The following is an 18,743-nucleotide window of genomic DNA, read 5'->3' as shown; positions in this document are numbered from 1 at the left end:
TTGAGGTGTGGCTATGATAATGGGCAAACCTCCCTGGTTGGCCACTGCCAATCAGTTCTGGGGCGGTTCCCCTTCCCATTGCATTTGGAGCGAAGTTGGCTAGAGTGAAAGAAAATGGGCAGGCCTGGTGTCAGGTTCACCTGCTTGTGAAAGGGTAGGCCTCTTTGAAGCGCATCTGGTCCTTGGGCACAGCCCACTGGCCATCCTGCCAAGGAAAGGCCAGTACCTCCCAACACAAGACCTTTGTCCACATCTCACCACAGGGGAGATATCCAACTCTAGGGTTGACAGTTGAATACTTACAAGCATTGAGCTGATAAAAGTTAACTTTTTTTAAGTATCTGCTGTTTAATAATTAGACAAAATTTGATTTCACAATTAAATTTGATTTTGGATCACCATAAAAAGGAGTTCTTGAATTATTTTACTAGTTGCTATCCATCTGATGTAATTGAAGCAACGGAGAATCTGGCGATGAAGGTCCAACTCTTGGACTTGCTGCCTCTGTCTGCTGAGAAGGTCTGCAATCTGATGGTTTACCTCTGGAAGATGCTCTGCTAGGAGAAATGTTGTGGTGTATAGCCCATTTCCAAATGGCTTGTGCTAGGCATGACAGTTGAGAGTGTGCCCCCCCCACCCCCTGTTTCTGTATATAGTATATAGCTGTCATGTTGTCTGTGCGGACTAGGGCAGCTTTGCCTATGAGGTGAATTTGAAAAGCTGAGCTCTAGAAACACTGCTAGTAGCTTTAGGTGATTTATATGTTGATTATTGTATTTAGACTCCACAATCCTTGGATTGGATCTTGTAGGTGAGCAACCCAACCAGAGAGCAATGGATCTGCCGTTAGCACTGGCTGAGGAACAGGGTCGATGAAGGGCCACCCTTTGGATAAATACTGTGGGTTCCACCACTGCAGAGAGCAATGGGTGCAGCCGTCTACCAACACTAGATCTGTCAACTGACCATGCGACTGGCTCTACTGACTTGCTAAGCATTCTTGAAGGGGACGCATATGAAATCTTGCATGATGAACAATTACGATGCAAGACACCATCATTCCCAGCAGTTGCATGAATACTCTTGCTGGTAATGATTGGTTGGGCTGAAACAGAGTGAGAAGGGACTGAATACTGAGATTCTTGGCTGCATTGGGAGAGGCTAGAGCTCTTTTGAGCGTGTATGGTGGCTCCCAGATACGTTTGTGTGTTGGAAGGCTGGAGATGAGACTTCAATGTGTTTACTGTAAACCCTAGTTGGTGTAGTAAGTGAATAATGACGAGTGTGTTGGAGATACTTTTGGTAAGGGCTGGCTTTAATGAGCCAGTCGTCCAGGTATGGGAAGACATGGATGTGCTGTTTCCTCAGATGGGCTGCGACTATTGTCAGGCATCTGGTAAATACTAACGGAGCAGTTGTGACTCCAAACGGTAGTACTTTGAATTGGTAATGATGACCCAATGTCATGAATCTGAGGTATTGGAGTTGAGCGGGATGAATTGGAATGTAGAAATATGTCTTTTAAGTATAGAGTGGAGAAGGTCGCCTTGCTGTAGAAGTGGGAGCACTTGTTGAAGTGTCACCATGTGAAAATGCTCTGACAGTATGTAGAGATTTAGTTCTCCGAGGTCTAAAATAGGTCTCAAGGAGCGGTCTTTTTTGGGAACTAGAAAATACAGGAAGTACACGACTGACAGTTGATATTGTAACTGTACAGCTCTATGGCTCCTTTTAATAAGAGAGACTGGACTTTTTGTTTGAGAAGGTGTAAATATTCTGGTGACATTTTGAAAGAGCGTGGTGGAATGTTTAGAGGATTTTTGGTAAGCTCCAGGCAATAGCCATGTTGGATAATTCCTAACACCCATTAGTCTGTGGTCATGGATTGTCAAATGGGGAGGAATTGTACAAGATGTCCCCCGACAGGTGTTAATTGATCGGGGGGGGGGGGGGGGGGGGGAAGTGTAGGCAAGGCACTGCTTGTTAGGGGAGGAGGAACTACATGGTGTGGAACCTTTGCCCCTACATTTGCCGTTGTTACCTCTGTACCTTCCTCTAAAGAAGCCTCTTGAGAAAAGCTTGATTGTTGCCTTTATACGAAGCGGCCGTATTATCGGAGGACATTGTCTCTGACCATCCACAATAGAAGGAGCGATGAAAGGAGCCACAATTAGAAGGAGACTGTAGAGCTCCCATAGACTTGGCCACTCTTGTATCTACTTCGGGCCCGAAGAGATGCTCCTTGTTAAATGGGGTATTTAAAATAGATTATTGGAATTCAGGTTTGAAACCAGAAATCGTCAACCATGTGTACCTCTTTATTACAACACTAGTGTTGATCTCTCTAACTGCGGTGTCAGCAGCATCTAAAGCACATCTATTTGACGAATTGGAGACTAGCTTCACTTCCTGCACTAAATCCGGAGATTTTGCTTTGTGATCATAAGGGAGATATTGGAGCAATTGCTCCATTTCACCCCAGTGTGCTCCATCATACCTGGCTAGTAGTGCCTGGGTGTTAGCAATGCACCAATGTTTTGCTTGGGCGGCCACACTTAAAAGAGGCATCTGACAGTTTTGACTCTTTGTCTTGGCATCCCCTGAAGTGTTTTTAATTGGCCGGTTTACGGGCATTAGAGACAACCAAAGAGTCCAGTGGTAACTGCCCTTCAATAAAAGCTGGATAAGAAGGAGCAAGCTTATATTTTTTGTCTGTTCTGGGGGGGGTGAGAATACGAGCACGCACAGGGTCTTCGAGAAGATCATAGGCATTTCTCAACATGCCTTTGAGCATGCCTTTGAGCATAACCTATGGGTGTTACTGAGCGTTTCAAATGAGAAATCTTCCTCTAGTGATTCCTTGTGTAACTGCACCCCAGGATATTCTGCAGCTCTAGCAAGTAATTCTAGACTGCCCACATTGTCGTCAGGAGTGGAAGGCTTTGCAGGGTAAAGATCTGGGTAGTTATCTGTGGGTGAATCAGTGTTTTAGTCCACGCAGGGATCTATCTATAAAATATCATCATCAGGTGGTGGTGGTGGACAGTTTGTTGGTATAATGAGTAAATGTTCCAATGGTGGGGACGGTGGTGCAGGGGGACGTGGTGGAGGAGAGGGGTTAGTACTTACATTCTTCCTCTTCTAGGGAATATGATGAACTGTGTCCTCTGACTCAGGTTTGCGCTTCTGAGGTGGTTTAGTGAGAACATGTCCTGTATCAGGATTAATATAAAGTTCCTTTTGTTTTGGGTCCGATTTGGATGGTGGGACATTGAAATCGGATCCTGTGGCTTCGGAGGAAAAGTTTTCGGTTTCAGCACCGGGATGGAATGGCTTTTCGGCGCAGAATATTTTGGTTCCGAAGCAGTCTTAGATTTTGGTGTCAAGGAATTCAGTTGCTAAGCCGTTTTCGGCTTTCAATCAATCAATCAGGGTACTTGTAAAGTGCGCTACTTACCCGTGAGGGTCTCAAGGCGCTGAGGGGTGGGTGCCGCTACTGCTCAAAGAGCCAGGTCTTGAGGAGTCTTCTGAAGGCGAGTAGGTCTTGGGTCTGTCGTAGGTGGGTTGGGAGGGTGTTCCAGGTTTTGGTCGCGAGGTAAGAGAAGGATCTGCCGCCGGCGGTCGTACGTTGGATGCGGGGGACATCTGCGAGGCGAGGTTGGCGGAGCGGAGTTGGCGGGTGGGGGTGTAGAAGCTGAGTCTGCTGTTCAGGTAGGATGGTCCGGTGTTATGGAGTGCTTTGTGTGCGTGGGTGAGGAGCTTGAAGGTGATCCTCTTGTCGATGGAGAGCCAGTGCAGGTCTCTCAGGACGGGGGTGATGTGGCTACGGCGGGGGGCGTTGACGATCAGTCGGGCGGAGGCGTTTTGGATGCGTTGTAGCCGCCGTTGGTGTTTACGCAGGAATCCCAGCCAGAGTGCATTGCCGTAGTCCAGTCTGCTGCTGACGAGGGCCTGTGGCACTGTTCTTCTTGTTTCGGTCGGGATCCATTTGTAGATCTGGCGGAGCATGTGTAGGGTGTTGTAGCAGGAGGAGGAGACGGCGTTGACTTGCTTGGACATGGAGAGGGAGGAGTCGAGGATGAATCCTAGGTTGCGTGCGTGGTTGGTTGGTGTTGGTGCGGCCACCAGGAGTCGTCCCAGGCTGAGGGGGTGGGTCCGAGGATGAGGACCTCCGTCTTGTCTGAGTTCAGTTTCAGACGGCTGCTCCTCATCCAGTCGGCGATGGCCTTCATGCCCTCGTGAATATTAGTTTTGGCGGTGTGAGTGCCCTTGGTGAGGGAGAGGATGAGCTGGGTGTCGTCGGCGTAGGAGATGATGTTGAGGTTGTGGTGGCGGGCCACTTGTGCGAGGGGGGCCATGTAGATGTTGAACAGCGTCAGGATGAGCCTTGGGGGACGCCGCAGATTAGGTCGGTGGTATCTGACCGGAAAGGTGGGAGACGGACGCTCTGGGTTCTGCAGGAGAGGAAGGAAATGGTCCAGTCAAGGGCCTTCTCTTGGATTCAGGCTTCTTGGAGGCGTGTCTTTAGGGTGCGGTGGCAGACCGTGTCGAATGCGGTTGACAGGTCCAGGAGGATGAGGGCTGATGTTTCGCCATTGTCCAGTTGGCATCTGAGGTAGTCTGTGGCAGCGATGAGGGCTGTCTCGGTGCTGTGGTTACATCTGAATCCGGATTGGGATGGGTCCAGGATGTTGTCTTCGAGGTGGCGGGTCAGTTGGATGTTGACCATTTTCTCGATGACCATTGCCAGGAACTGGAGCAGGGTCGGAAGTTCTTGAGGTCCGTGGGGTCCGCCTTGGGCTTTTTGAGGAGGGCGTTGATTTCAGCGTGCTTTCAGCTTTCCGGAAATGTCGCTTTTTCGAAGGAGATGTTGATGACCTTCCGTAGTTGGGGTGCGATGGCCGCGTCTGCTTTGTTGAATACGTGGGTGTGGGCATGGGTCGGACGGAGATCCTGAGTGGATGTAGTTCATGATCTTGCGAGTCTCGTCGTCGTTGGTGTTGGCCCAGGAGGTCAGGCGGTTGGCGCTGTTGGTCATCGCGGGGCGGGAGGAGTCGTGCATCGTTGGTGCGGTCGTGGAGTTGAAGCTGTCGTGGATGTCAGCGATCTTGCGGTGGAAGAAGATGGCCAGTGAGTCGCACAGTTCTTGTGAGGGCGGGATGTCGTTGGCGCTGGCGTCTGGATTGGAGAGTTCTTTCACGATGTGGAAGAGCTCTTTGCTGTTGTGTGCGTTGTTATCCAGGCGGTCTTTGAAGGAGGATCTCTTGGCAAGTCTGATGAGGTGGTGATGTCTGCGGGTGGCGTCCTTGTGGGCTGCGTGGTTTTCTGGCTTTAGTTTGAAGAGCCATTTCTTCTCCAGCTTCCGGCAGGTGCGTTTGGAGGTCAGAAACTCGTCGGTGTACCAGGTGGCTCTCCTGCTGGCGTGGCTGTAGGATGGTCTCTTGAGTGGGGCGAGGGTGTTGGCGCAGTCGTTGATCCACTGTCTTGAGGTTGCGGGCTGCGGCATCACGGCAGGTGGGGTTGATAGGTGGGTTCTGGGCGAGGGTGGTGTTCAGCTGGTCTTCGGTGACTTTGTTCCAGCAGCGGTGCGGCAGCTGTTGGGTGCGATGGTGTGTGGTTGGTTTTTTGAAGGTGAAGTGGATGCAGCGGTGGTCGGTCCAGTGGGGTTCGGAGGTGTGGTCGAAGGAGACGTGGGTGCTTGTGGAGAAGACGGCGTCCAGCGTGTGGCCTGCGGCGTGGGTGGGTGAGGTGACTAGTTGTCTGAGGCAGAGATTGGCGAGGTTTTCGTTCAGAGTGGCGGAGTTGGCGTCGTTGTTCGAGGTGGAAATTCAGGTCCCCGAGGAGGATGTAGTCTGTGGAGGCGAGTGCGTGGGTGCTGGCGAGGTTGGCGATGGAGTCGCTGAACTATGCTCGTGGTCCGGGGGGTCTGTAGATGAGGGTTCCTCTGAGGGTGGTTTTGGGGTTGGTGTGGATCCGGAAGTGCAGGTGTTCGGCAGTGTTGAGGGTGTCGTCTGAGTGGGTGGTGACCTTGAGGGTGGACTTGTAGACCATGGCTATTCCTCCTCCGATGCCATTGGCGCGGTCCCTGTGGGTGATCTTGTAGCCGTCCGGGATGGCTATGGCGATGTCGGGTGCCGCGGAGTCGTTCCACCAGGTCTCGGTGAGGAAGGCCACGTCTGGGGCGCAGGTGTCGAGCAGGTCCCAGAGCTCGACGGCGTGTGCGTGCGGAGCGGGTGTTGAGTAGAATGCTGCAGAGGTGGTTGGGTCCAGTTCTAGGAGGTTTGCTGGGTCTGTCGTAGGTGAAGCTGCAGGTGCGGCAGGAGAAGGGTCCGTGGGTCTGTTTCGGGGCAGCCTGGAAGCAGGTGTTGTGTCGGCCCGGCGTTGAGTGCGTGGAGGGAGTCGGCGTCGTATCTGAGTCTGGCGTCGTGGCGAGCGTGGGGTCCAGGGGTTCTGGAGTAGGGCGTGGTCCAGGCGCAGACGGGCTTGCCTTTGGCACGGCCTCCATAAGAGGGGCTGAGGGAGGGAGGGGCAGCTGGGAGGCGGGAGCGGGGTGGCGAATGGGATGCTCGGGGGGCGGGCCGCAGGGGAGCAAACACGGGAAACCAGGCAACAGGGGGAGGGGGGCGGAAACCAAGGCAGTGAGGGGAAGGGCAGCGGGGGAAAAAAAACGACGGGAATCGGCGATCCGGGAATGGGAATCAGAATCAGGCAGCGGGCGAACCAGACCGGCACTCAGAGGGGGCAGCGCAGTGGCTGGGGAGCGACCTAGCAGGGCAAGGTACGGCTTAAAGATTTGGCTCGGTGCCAGACTTTGGCCGACTCGGTCCCAAGCTGGCAGGTTTAGCGGTCTTTGTTGGTGCTGAGCCGGAGGGCGCGGCGTCAGAAACATCTACTCTGTGCTGATCGTGGCCCAAAGCCGGGTGTGGAACCGAAGCCTTTTACTTGGTCTGAGGTGGATTTTGGTGCAAGGAGCGTTGGGTACTCATGGGACGTTGATCTTGCGGTAAGTGGTCTTCCATCTCGGAGTCTTATTCTTGAATAGATGCAAGTTCTTCTTGTTCTTCCTCGGCCCCTTGTGCGTCAAATTCGTGCTCTGATCCTTCACCGAAGAGGTCCGGCATGTATTCAACATTTTGGCTCTGCATTTCGCGACATTGAGCCAAACTATCACGGAGCGTTTTCTTCGATCGAAACGATCTTCACACGTAGCAGTCCTGTTCGTTGTGCTGCGGGGTCAAGCACAAGTTGCACACTTCGTGTGAGTCGGTGCGCGGAGACTTCGCGAGTCACTGAGGACAGAATTTTAATGGAGTGCGTTCCATCGACTGCGAGATGGACCAGCGTGGTTAGGCTGGACGGCGTTCGAGTTTTCTGATCGAAATTGAGGTTTTCCACGACACATACGATACGTGGAGAAATAGGATACGTGTTCACAACAATACCAACAAGGGTAGAGTGGATTGCACACCAAGGGAAAACTAAAGAATGGTTTTGAACCGGAGCGCAGCAATACACGGCTGAACCAGATGGCGGAAAAAAACAATCTAACAATGGAGTTGATGCCCATGCACTCTATCACCGAAAGAAGGAGTCACCTTACCTCATGACTGGAAAGACTTCTTTGAAGAAAAACAACTTGCAAACATCGGGACCCAACACTGGATGGCAGGAGTATGCAAAGCATGTGATCTATAGCTCACATGCCCCGAACAGAAAGTTTAGGTCTATCTAAAGGGATTATTTTGGAAGGTCGAATTTGCAGTTTAAATCTGCAACAGGCATACTACCTGAGGACAACAGCCAGACTGTGTACGATGATATGCATTGTGCACATAAGTGTGTACACATGTAACCAGCCAAGTATCCCTCATCCTAGCTACACTGCAGCATCCTTACCTTAAATGACAGACACTGGGGGGTAAATAAGCTCATTCCAGTTACCACAAAATTACAGTGAGTGAGACTCACCTGCAGTAAAACGTCTAATTACCTGGTGATCAAAAGCAAAACATTCTGGCAGACTAAATGGGCGGAACCCATTTGCAACAGAGTGGAAAAGACATTAGAGAAAGAATGCATCCTTTGCATCGTGGGTGTTAACTATCTTTATACTTTCATATTCCACACTGGTGGTATTTAAGCAACTGAAAGGGCACTTCTCAAGAATCAGTATTTCTTTGGTAACCATTACATTTCAGTTTATACCACAACCTGATCCATGAGGATAACAATTATTTCCACTATCACACAGCGGGACCTCCATGGGGTTTGGTGCAGCACCATTATTGGTAAATTTGTATAGCTTCGATTTGGAACATATTCTATCCTGAAAAAACAATGGTTACAGAGTCTTAAATATATTTGTGAAACTTTGATGAAATCTTTACAGTTTGGACCCTAACTGAAAATTATCACATTACTTTCACTTAAAAGACTGATAAAAATACCATTGTTTTTCTGGATGTGAGAATCAAAGGTACTGAGAAGTGGAACACATAACTGTATAGTAAACCTACTGATTGGAACATTTTGCACTATTAATAGCTTCAGTTTATGTCCCAAAGGGTGTGTGTATTTACCCAAGAGACTGGTACCATAGAAGGACCAAAGGGCCAAGCATCTGAAAAAGAATAATCTTTTACCAAATGTGGTTTGACTTTCTATCTGGCGGTACAAAATAGAACAAGTTAGGGTTGAACTTACTGGTAGTACCCAGCTCCTAAAACTTTAGAACTATGTCTCGGAGTAAGAAAGGCATAGTGTCAAAGTGCTGGCCTAGGTCGCCCTGCTGAGGTAGTCAAACATAGCTTTGTCCATGATGCCATCACGGTGGTCCAAGGGTGTGGGGGGCATCTCCCACAGAACACAGTCGAAAGTTTGGTGTGGGTGGGTAAAAGAAAGGAGGGAGTGGAATTCCAGAGCCACATTGAAGGGCAAGGGAAGAAAGAAGTTACATCAGCATGCAGGGGTGGCACCTATATAGGGATCCATACTGTCACTTCCGAATGCTGTGCAAGGCTGCTGTGCAGTTCGACTGTGCTACCTGCCTGCACTCAGGGGCACATGCTTAGAAAAAACTGGATCTAGTCTGGTGCCTGAAGATATTCTAAAGGTGAGGAATCAGAGTTTATAAATAGCTATTAGAATGCAGGCTTTAAGGTTCTAAAATAACCTTCCATCTTATCCATTTATAGATTAAAAGAAATTTAAGATAGGAAAGACTACACCTTGCCCAACTAGACGTGTTGGAGGAGGCATGGATTTTTTCCAATTCCCATCATTACTCTAGTAATAGAAAATTGATTTGCTCCGAGAAAAGTAACTGAATTGGGAAAGACCCTTCTGCCTCCCTCCTGGTCACTTTATTTTAGGACCCCTGACATATTTAATAGCACAGAGAACAAGAATCATCTGCCTGGAGGTAGTGGTGATAGAGTGAAGCGAACTCCTGGACACCACAGTGTTAACTTCAAGTCACTAAGCATTGAGTTATTTCCCTAAAAGCACAGTTGAATCCATGAACAGCACTTCTAGAAAGGTACACAACTAGTTTTAAAGTACTTCTGTCATACACCGAAAATTCCTTCAACATTTTAATGTTTATGTAAGCCCTGTAATACACTGGGACAGACCATAAGAATCCACTGCTCAGATTGCCACACCATAAATCAATACCTTCTATGCAATGTGGATATCAACACAATCATCTCCATCTTTTCACTTTTCTGTCTTATCCTGCAAGCTTACGCATTCACTTACAAGCAAACACCCCTTGACATTGTCCATAAGGTCTCTGCATTCCATAGTGTGCTCTGCATAACTTGATCCTCCCTTGGTAAATCTAGCTCAAGAGAAGGCCCAGACTAAATCTTAATATGGGCACTCAGATAATACAAAGGGATGCTATGTGATGCAAATTATGGTGCTGATCAACATTCATTTGCTAAATGAAGTCAAAATGAAGTCGAAACCTCTAATCCGGCCTATACACTTTTTATATTGATCTATTCAGATTCTGCATACCCAGTCAAAATGTCTTTTCTTGGCACCCCACATCTGGAGTCTCCATATGTCACCTATATCTTGTCAAACCTCACCCTTATAACACCAATGGGTTCTACATGAGTTGGTTGATGTCTCATATCCTTCTCTAGAGTGCATGACCTTTGTGGCTATATTCCACACACATCTATGAAGCATGATGAGCACGCTCTTAGACTAATAGGAAGTAATCTCCTTTAAAAGTATTTGCATCCCCGTCCGCTTGTCAATGTCATTTCCTTTGTTTACTTTACAGACACCCAGACATCATTCTAGTGTACCTCATTCTCTAAAACTTTGCAGTTGGTCCTGAAGAAGGTGGTTTTCCCACTGAAACGCGCGTTGACCGCCACATTACTTTCAACACAGAGATATTGAAAACTGACAATCTTTTCACTCTGTTTATTTGAGAAATCTGACCAATCCAAGAGTTCTATTCCTTTTTCTCTTTTATATCTCCCTCCTACTCCTTATTGTATGAATGCAAGTATGAGTGATTAGTAAATGTTTTTTTATACCACAGATGTCTAGGATGTTTTTTTCTTTTGTCTATTAAATGTGCGATTTGTTTGTATCAAGATCCATAAGTGTAAAACTAAAAAAATGTTTTCTTTTGTCTCAAGTTATGTGTAAATTATAAAACACAACAAAAGAAATAAAAAATTGTCTGTTGTCTAAAAACCAAAATTGACTGACATGGCTTTAGTGAAAATGTAATGTAATTTATTTATGACATTTTGACTGGGTATGCAGAATCTGAATAGATCAATATAAAAAGTGTATAGGCCGGATTAGAGGTTTCGACTTCATTTTGCTGTGCTCTCTCCCTCCTCTAGGGCCTCAATTCAATTAGGGAGACCTTTTGCTTAACCAACATTCATTTGCTAAAAGTAAACACAAGTGCAGCGCTTAAAGAACGGATAGCATCGCTCAAAACCCTTGGCAATTTATGCAAATGTTGTGTGTAACACGGTGAGAACACTGCTAACACATGTAACACTCCATGCCAAGACAGATTTACTGAAGTCACTGAAAGCATTGCAACCGAAGAGCAAGTGAAAAACAGAAACCAACAATGTACACGAGAATATTGCAAGATATTCCCATACGTAGCAGTCAATTTCCACGAAATTACACAATAAAAAGTTTAGGCTAGGGCAGTTGCCGGTGTGTAGATATTTCTTCAGGAGGGTGCACTTCAAGTATGACATGCAGACATGAGCGAGGCTACACTAGCCAAAATGGCAGACTCTTAATACCAAAACTCCACACCGGCCCGTAATAATCCTGACCCCATCAACCACCACCGGAGACCGTTGCTGGCAATGAGGCCCTGGGGGAGGGGCAAGCACCCCGTGGCACCAGAAAGAAGATGGTTGTGTCCCTGGGGGCAGCAGGATGCTGGAGATTGGCAGGCCTTGAGAAGCGAGCCGAGGCAGTCGGCTGTGTGTGCGGACCACGTGGGTGACAGAGAAGCCCGAGAGCACCCGTTTACATGAGCAGCAGCAGGGGCCAGTGTGAGGGACACTGATTGGGAGGCTGTAGGAGCTGGGGTGAGGCCCAGGCAAGGAGCAGTCCGGCAGCCTGAAGAGGCGTTGTTATACCAAGATACTAGGCCTTAATTACCATGGTGCGGTGGAGCCTGCTCCGGAGCAGTACTCCCTTGTGCAGTACCCGGCCACAGGGGCAGGTCACAGTCGTGGGCCCACCCCTCAGTGACAGCGGAGTCAACAGGAAGCGGAGTCAACAGGAAGCTCCAGGATAGACCCCTGTCCTGTTGATGCTGAATATTTCGTCTGAAGCAAGAGCAGTGGTGGGGCCCATGGGAGGAGGGGGACAGCAGCCTTCGGAGGGCTGGAGTGCTTGCTGACAGGCCCGAGTGCTGTGGGCGGGCGGAATCCGCACAGGAGCAGCGCTGGGCTGTACATGACTCGTGAGCCCTGTGGGGGCCCAGCTTGGTGCGGGGGTGTGCGCCCTGGACGTGCCGACCCCGTCCAGTAATAACAGGGTCATCTGGGGATGCTCCTACACTGCCGGTGCAGCACTCACATCGCAACGAGGGAAGCAGGAGAGCCCGAGGCATTTCCATACACTGAGAGCCTGCCAGCATACCCCAGGGATGCACCAGCTACCTTCACGTGGGTCAGAGACTAAGAACAACAGTCACCATTTACTCTCCCTGCGGCTCCCGATGGCGCCCATAGAAATGGCACAGGACACTGGAGCCAGAGGGGCAATGGATTGCAGAAGAGGCCAGGGGGCACTGCGACTGGTGACACGATGGGCCAGGCACTCACGGTAAACACACAGGAGCCAAAGGTAGGAGCACTAGACAGGGGGAGGTCTCTCACATTTCATGCACCAGCAGGACTCTTGTCATGAGCCCCCCCCCCCCCCCCCAGTTAGCAGTGAGTCCTGCATTTGCTGTGGATCTGTGAGGGGTCCACAGGTGAGTGCCCATGCCTCTCCTGCACAGAGAGGACTCCCTAACGGTGGCCAGAATCTGGAGTTGCTAGATCGCCAGCATGGGCACAGAGGAACTGGCTAGCTACAGGGCCCAGGAGAAACATGACGGAGAGCAGTTCGGTCGTTTAGTTGCCCAGTAGGTAGCCCAGCACCACCAGTGGAAGTAGATCTGGGGGCACACCCAGAGCTAAAGCACACTGCCCGAAGATACAGGAGTGACTGTGGTCAGGAGAGGCCGTGGGAGAAGCGAGTGATCCAGAAGGAGGTTGTTGACTGGGCGCTCCCCTGGCATGGTACCTGGAAGACCCTTGGTAGTGATTCTGTCCTTGCACATAGAGTAGGAGATGGGCAAACCAAAGGCCAGGGGCTGCAACACAGTGTGCCAGAAACATAGTAGGGCCCTCTGGACACATAGGGCCTTGGACCCCCTACCCCACCTGCTGACCCTAGACAAAATGTTTGGGGCCACTGAGGAATCCAAAACTGCTCTCCAAAGAGAGATTGGCTTAGTGTCAGCTGAACTAGGCCTGTTGTGTGCCGATCATCACAAACTGGCTGACAAGGTCAACAACTCTGAGGCGGCCATAACTGAACTACAACCAGCATTGCAGGCAAAAAAAGCACAACTGACAGACTTAAAAGAGAGGGCAGGCTGGAGCACCGGGTAGAGGATGCATTGCGTCAAACCTGCGCAACAACTTGTACATCATGGGTCTTCCCAAGGGTTCGGAAGGAACAAATATGGTGGCCTACTTGGAGAAACAGATGCGCAGGAAAGGTGCCCTCCACCCCCCCCCCCCCCACCAACTCACACAATGTTTTTTGCACTAGAATGTGCACATAAGGACCCAGCCCAGCCGCCAGTCTCAGGACTCCCACCCAGACCAGTGGTGGCTAAGTTGTTACATTACAAAGACAGACACCCTGCTGCAATGTGCAAGAGCAGACGCCCCATTCAGAGTGGGCGATGGCAGGTATCCCAGTTTCCTGACTTCCCTGCTGCTGTGCAGGCCAAGCAGGCCTCATTCCTGGAGGTTGAAAGAGCATTGTGAGAGGAGGGACTCCTTTATTCACCCACTTTCCCTACAGAACATAAGATCATGCTTAAAGGACACACAGAGGATCCAGACGAGACTTTGTCATTGCTGGAAACTTACCACACAGGGGGCAGGGGGCAGAGAGCTGGGGCTTTGAGCGGCAGGCTCGGAAAGACGGCGCAGGGAAGGAGCAATGCTGGTGGGCCCTCCCCCTCAACGTGGAATCCTACGGAATCCAACCAGATCACAAAGAAAGAGTGGCGGCACTGCAGGTAATAGCAGATATCAGTTGCCAAGTCATCTGACCTGGCAATAGCTCTACCTCAGGGTGTCGCTTGGGGAATAGGATACCGAAGACCTGGAGCGGAAGGGAAGCTAGATCCCCAAACATAATCAATTAGACCGCAGATGAACTTTAACACACCTGTCCAGCAGGACCATCATCTAAGGGAGGGGGATGCTGCCGGTGGCGCTGCTGGAGTCTGTTTACGATATAGGGGCCGCCTTTCGCAAGAGGACTCTGAATTTGGGTCACTTCTTGACCCCCACTGCCATTCCTTAGGAGCTGGAATAACAGAAGTGTGCAACTTGCCCTTTAGACTGTCAAAGTTTGGGCGGCTCTGTGGTTGGGGTGTTGGGGCAACAATCACTGTGGTTCACTGTCTCAGGGAAGAAAGTAAAGAGATTGGGGGGCACAGCTGGGGAGATGGGTAGTAGTTTCTGGTTCATATTGCGCTATTTACCATAGCCCAACACAACATAACCTCACACTCATGATGTGGAAAATCCGACGGATAGGGACGGCGGTGGCCAAATGACACAAATTTCATATGTACCTCAAGAGGCATGGACTACACATTGCTATGCTACAGGAGACACTTCTCATGAAGATGGAGGCAGAACAACTAGAGTGCTGCTGGCGGGGCCAGGTTCACGCCACAACATATTCTGCATTTGCACGGGGGATGCTCATATGGGTCAGGCCGGGGGATCCCTTCGAAGACACGACTGTCAAAATAAATAAGGGTGGGTTTTATGCACTGGTGAAAGGGAGGCAGTGGTTCCGACAGATGTTGGATAGCGTGTACGCATGCACCCATCCTGAGATCGCTCTTGATGCAGCTGGGATACTTGACGGGGGTCCTTGCTTCTTGGGGGTGGACTTTGACTGTGTGCTGGTCACCACCTTAGACCGTTCTACTCCTCAGCTGCCTGGAGTGGTCACCTACAGAATGGCTGAGGGTTTAAGAGACTGAATGACGTACTGGGAGCTGGAAGACATCTGGCACACACAGCAAGGCAATGACAGGTACTACTCATACTATTCCAGCATGTACCAGGACCATACAAGACTACACCATTTCATCTGCTCCAGGGGACTGTGCCACTATATATCCCACACTGAATACTTGGGCCGCACCCTCTAAAACCATAGCTCGCTCTTATGATCGTTTCAACCAACCAACGAACAACCCGCGATTCTGACGTGGTGGCTGCACACAACAACCCTAACTAACATTCCCTTCCGGGAGACATTGAGGGAGACGATCGTACAACACTTTGCCACAACCCAAGGTACAGCCTCAAATTGTATGATAGAATGGGAGGCCCTGAAACTGGTGGTTCGGGGGCACAGCCTGAGTCAGACAGTGGGAATCCACTGCAACCTCAACCAGAGCCGCTCACGGCTAGATGATATACTCCATAGGATGGATAATGAGCTAGAGCCTGACCTGGCAGCTATACTAAGACTGCTGGGAACCAGTGAGCAATACAACGTAGCCCTGGAGTGCCTCAGATGTCATAACGGAGTACATTAACCTGGCCCAAGAGGAGGAGGGTAGACCGGGGAGGCTGCTGGCCTGGCTCATCAAAACAGAAGGCAGGGGCACCTACATCACCTGACTGCTGTCCCCGGGAAGAGGGGAGAAACAATCTACACATCCAAAGACATTAATTCAGCATTCCAGGAATACTATGTCTAGCTATACCGACCACTAGAGATCTAACTGCCATGGGCCCATGGTGAGTTATTAGGCAAGATGGAGCATCAGTGCCTCCCCAAGGATGTAGCAATGGAACTAGGGAACTCAATTACAACCCTGGACATAAAAAATGCTATAATGAATATGGCCACTGGCAAGTCCCTAGGGTCGGTTGGGCTGCCGGCAGAGTTTTATGCAACCTACGCTGGAGAACTGGCTCAGAGACTGGAAGGGCTGTATGCAGAGGCAATCTCGTCAGGGCTGCTCCCAGGAACAACCAGCGGGGCACGGTTTGTCCTGTTGCCCAAGTCCTGTCCCCCAGGAGAATACCACAGCCTTCAGTCCCCTTTCCATGCTCAACATGGATATCAAGATTATTAGGAAAACCTTTTCCGACAGACTGTTGCTGCACATGCAAGAGCTGATTCATGCAGACCAAAACAGGTTTATCCCGACACGAAACACCTCCCTCACTCTAACTTCTATACAACATCTAAAGCAAGGTACAACCCGCGGGTCATGGTCAGGTCAGTAGACCTAGAGAAGGCTACTGACAGTGTGTTGGGACTTCCTGGAGGTGGTTATGCCCCATATAGGGCTGGGTTAGGTGGGTTCGATTACTGTACGTGAGCCTCACCACCAGGGTCAAGACTGGCTGCACTTTCTTGGAACCGTATGACACATTCCAGGGTACAAGACAGGGGTGCCCTTTGTCACCCCGCCTCTATGCGGTTGCAATTGAACCACTGGCTGAGTCGTTCCGGGCAGAGGCAAAGGGATTGTAGTAGAGGGGAAAGCGCATGTTATATCCATCTATACAAATGATCTGCTGATTTACCTACAGAACGGCGAGGAGGACATAGCACCCGCGTTGCAGCTCCTCGGTGAGTTTGGTACCCATTCAGACCTCCGGGATGATTGGAAAGAAAAATGCATATTCCGAGTGGTCCGCGACACCCTCGGATAGGCTGGATGTCCACCTGACTTTGCCTAGGGGCTGTGCACCTTTAGATACCCGGGCACCCAGATCTTTAATGAGATGGACGACTAGCGTCAGGGAAACCTCTTGATACTCTCTGCCGCCCACCACTCGAGGATGGGATGGGAGTCCCCGACTTTGAGTTCTACTTTGCAGCAGGGCAATTCCAGTAAATCACCAGGTGGCTGGATTGGGCCGAACAGGAGAAGCTCGGGCCGACTGGCTCCATGCTAAACCTGGAGGCCCAGCTGTCCAAACTAATCAAGCTAACAGTGAGGATCCCGCAGCAGGGTATCCTCCTGTCCACAGCCCGCTCTGTTGGCAGGGCTGTATCAAACGAATGAGAAGCACAATGCTGTATGCACCAGAGTTCCCACTGGTGGACTACACCATGGGGATCCGTTATCCTTCAAGGCCAGGCAGATGAGCGTGTGGCTAGAAGCAGAGATGGTAACAGCAGGCGACTTATATGGGCACACTTTTCCCATTGGCAGATCTGACTGCCTCCGGGCCAGTTCCTCACGTATGAAGCACTGGGACAAAAGTTTCTGGAGTTACGGGGCACAGGTGTTGAGGAACCCGCAACACACTATCCTGCACTTGCTACGGACGATGGGGTCGGCAGACAACTGGTCATATGGTTATATAGGGCACTGTCCAGGAAATCGCTGGACGCCCTTAGAACACAATGAAAAGACACAATTGATGGACGGAATGCAGAACAAATCAAAACACTCACCCCCAGTTAAAAGATCCGGGTAAAATCAATCATTCTTTTGCTCACCATGCCACCCCAGTTTAGACCGGGCCATATGCAAATCAGTCTTGACCCTGTGCCTCATGGGAACAGTCCAGTTCTAACTGCCAATCCAGGTCCTCCCTGGACCGGAAACAAGCATCCTAGGACCGGTTTCGGTGTGTCAGCCCTCTTCAGCCAGGTTAGCTCGATTCCAGTGTCACTCCATGCTGGCTTGGCAGTTCGGGCTGGACTGTTCCCATGGGGCACAGGGTCAAGACTGATTTGCATATGGCTGGGTTCAAACTGGAATGGCATGGTGAGCACAAAACGATGGATTTAGGCCCAGATCTCTGTACTAGTGTGAATGTATGACATTGTTCTGCATTCTGTCCATCAACTGTTGTTTTTGTACTTCGAACACAATGGAGCACTGAGCTGGGCCGCAAACTCCAGACACTGAATGGGGCAGATTACTGGGAAACCGATAGGTGTCCCGCAACATCCGCCTCAAATATATACAGTTCAACTACACGCACTGGACATACTTGACACCGCCCAAAATCAGGGTCATATACAGGGGCGAACCTGGGAGGTCCCCTCGCTGTCTAACTCTGGATGCGGACGGTAGGTATATGACATGGGAGTGACCAAACTTCAGATGTAATGGGGGACAGTCCTGACAAGACTCAACAGGATCCTAATTAGGACACTAGAGAACACTACTGAGGTGGGTTTATTGGGGAGTTTTCACAACCCAAACCAAAGAAGGCTGGAAATAGGTTCCTTAATCTAGAACTAATCCTGGCTGTTAGACTTGGCTTGTCCTGCGGGTTTATCCTCAGACTTTATGCTTTTTGGCCTTCTGTTTCTGACCTGTTTTTGTTGGTTTTATCTCGGAGCACTTTACCACTGCTAATCAGTGCTAAAGTGCATATGCTCTCCCTGTAAATTGTTATGATGGATTTGGGATTTCATGTTTGGCATATTTGGTTTACTGGTAAGTCCCTCGTACAGTGCACTGTGTGCGCCCAGGGCCTGTAAATCAAATGCGGCTAGTGGGCCTGCAGCACTGATTGTGCCACCCACATGAGCAGCCTGCAAGTGTAACTCAGACCTGCCACAGCCTTTTCTGTTCGCAGTTTGATACTGCCATGTCGACCTGGCAGGTGCACCCACTTGCCAGACCCTAACCTTCTCTTTTCTTACATGTGAATCACCCCCAAGGTAGGCCCAAGGTACCCCGTGGGCAGGGTGTAGTGTATGTGAAAGGTAGGACATGCCCTGCTGTGTGTGCCATATAGTGAAATACTGCCAATTTAGTTTTTCACTATTGAAAGGCAATCTGTCCAATCAGATAGAATGGGAATTTATTTAGAACATCTTATATATATAACTTCCCATTGGGACAAGATAGAAGGATGGAGTTTAGTATGCCTGAACTCTGAAAAAAAAAAATGCATCTTTTAGTAAAGTTGATATGTAATCTTGTGTTTGAA

The 18,743-nt window shown here is 49.9% G+C and overlaps 1 protein-coding gene across 1 annotated transcript in view; it reads right to left on the bottom strand.

Moving 5' to 3' along the window:
- Nucleotides 1–18,743, bottom strand: part of WDR1 (WD repeat domain 1) — a 347,946-nt gene that overhangs the window by 82,157 nt on the left and 247,046 nt on the right. The gene's annotated exons all lie outside the window — the stretch shown is intronic.

Source organism: Triturus cristatus, chromosome 2_2 (assembly GCF_964204655.1).
Source record: "Triturus cristatus chromosome 2_2, aTriCri1.1, whole genome shotgun sequence".
Classification (NCBI taxonomy): domain Eukaryota; kingdom Metazoa; phylum Chordata; class Amphibia; order Caudata; family Salamandridae; genus Triturus; species Triturus cristatus.
The sequence above is the reverse complement of the archived record's forward strand: the minus strand, read 5'-3'. Positions and strand labels throughout refer to the sequence as shown.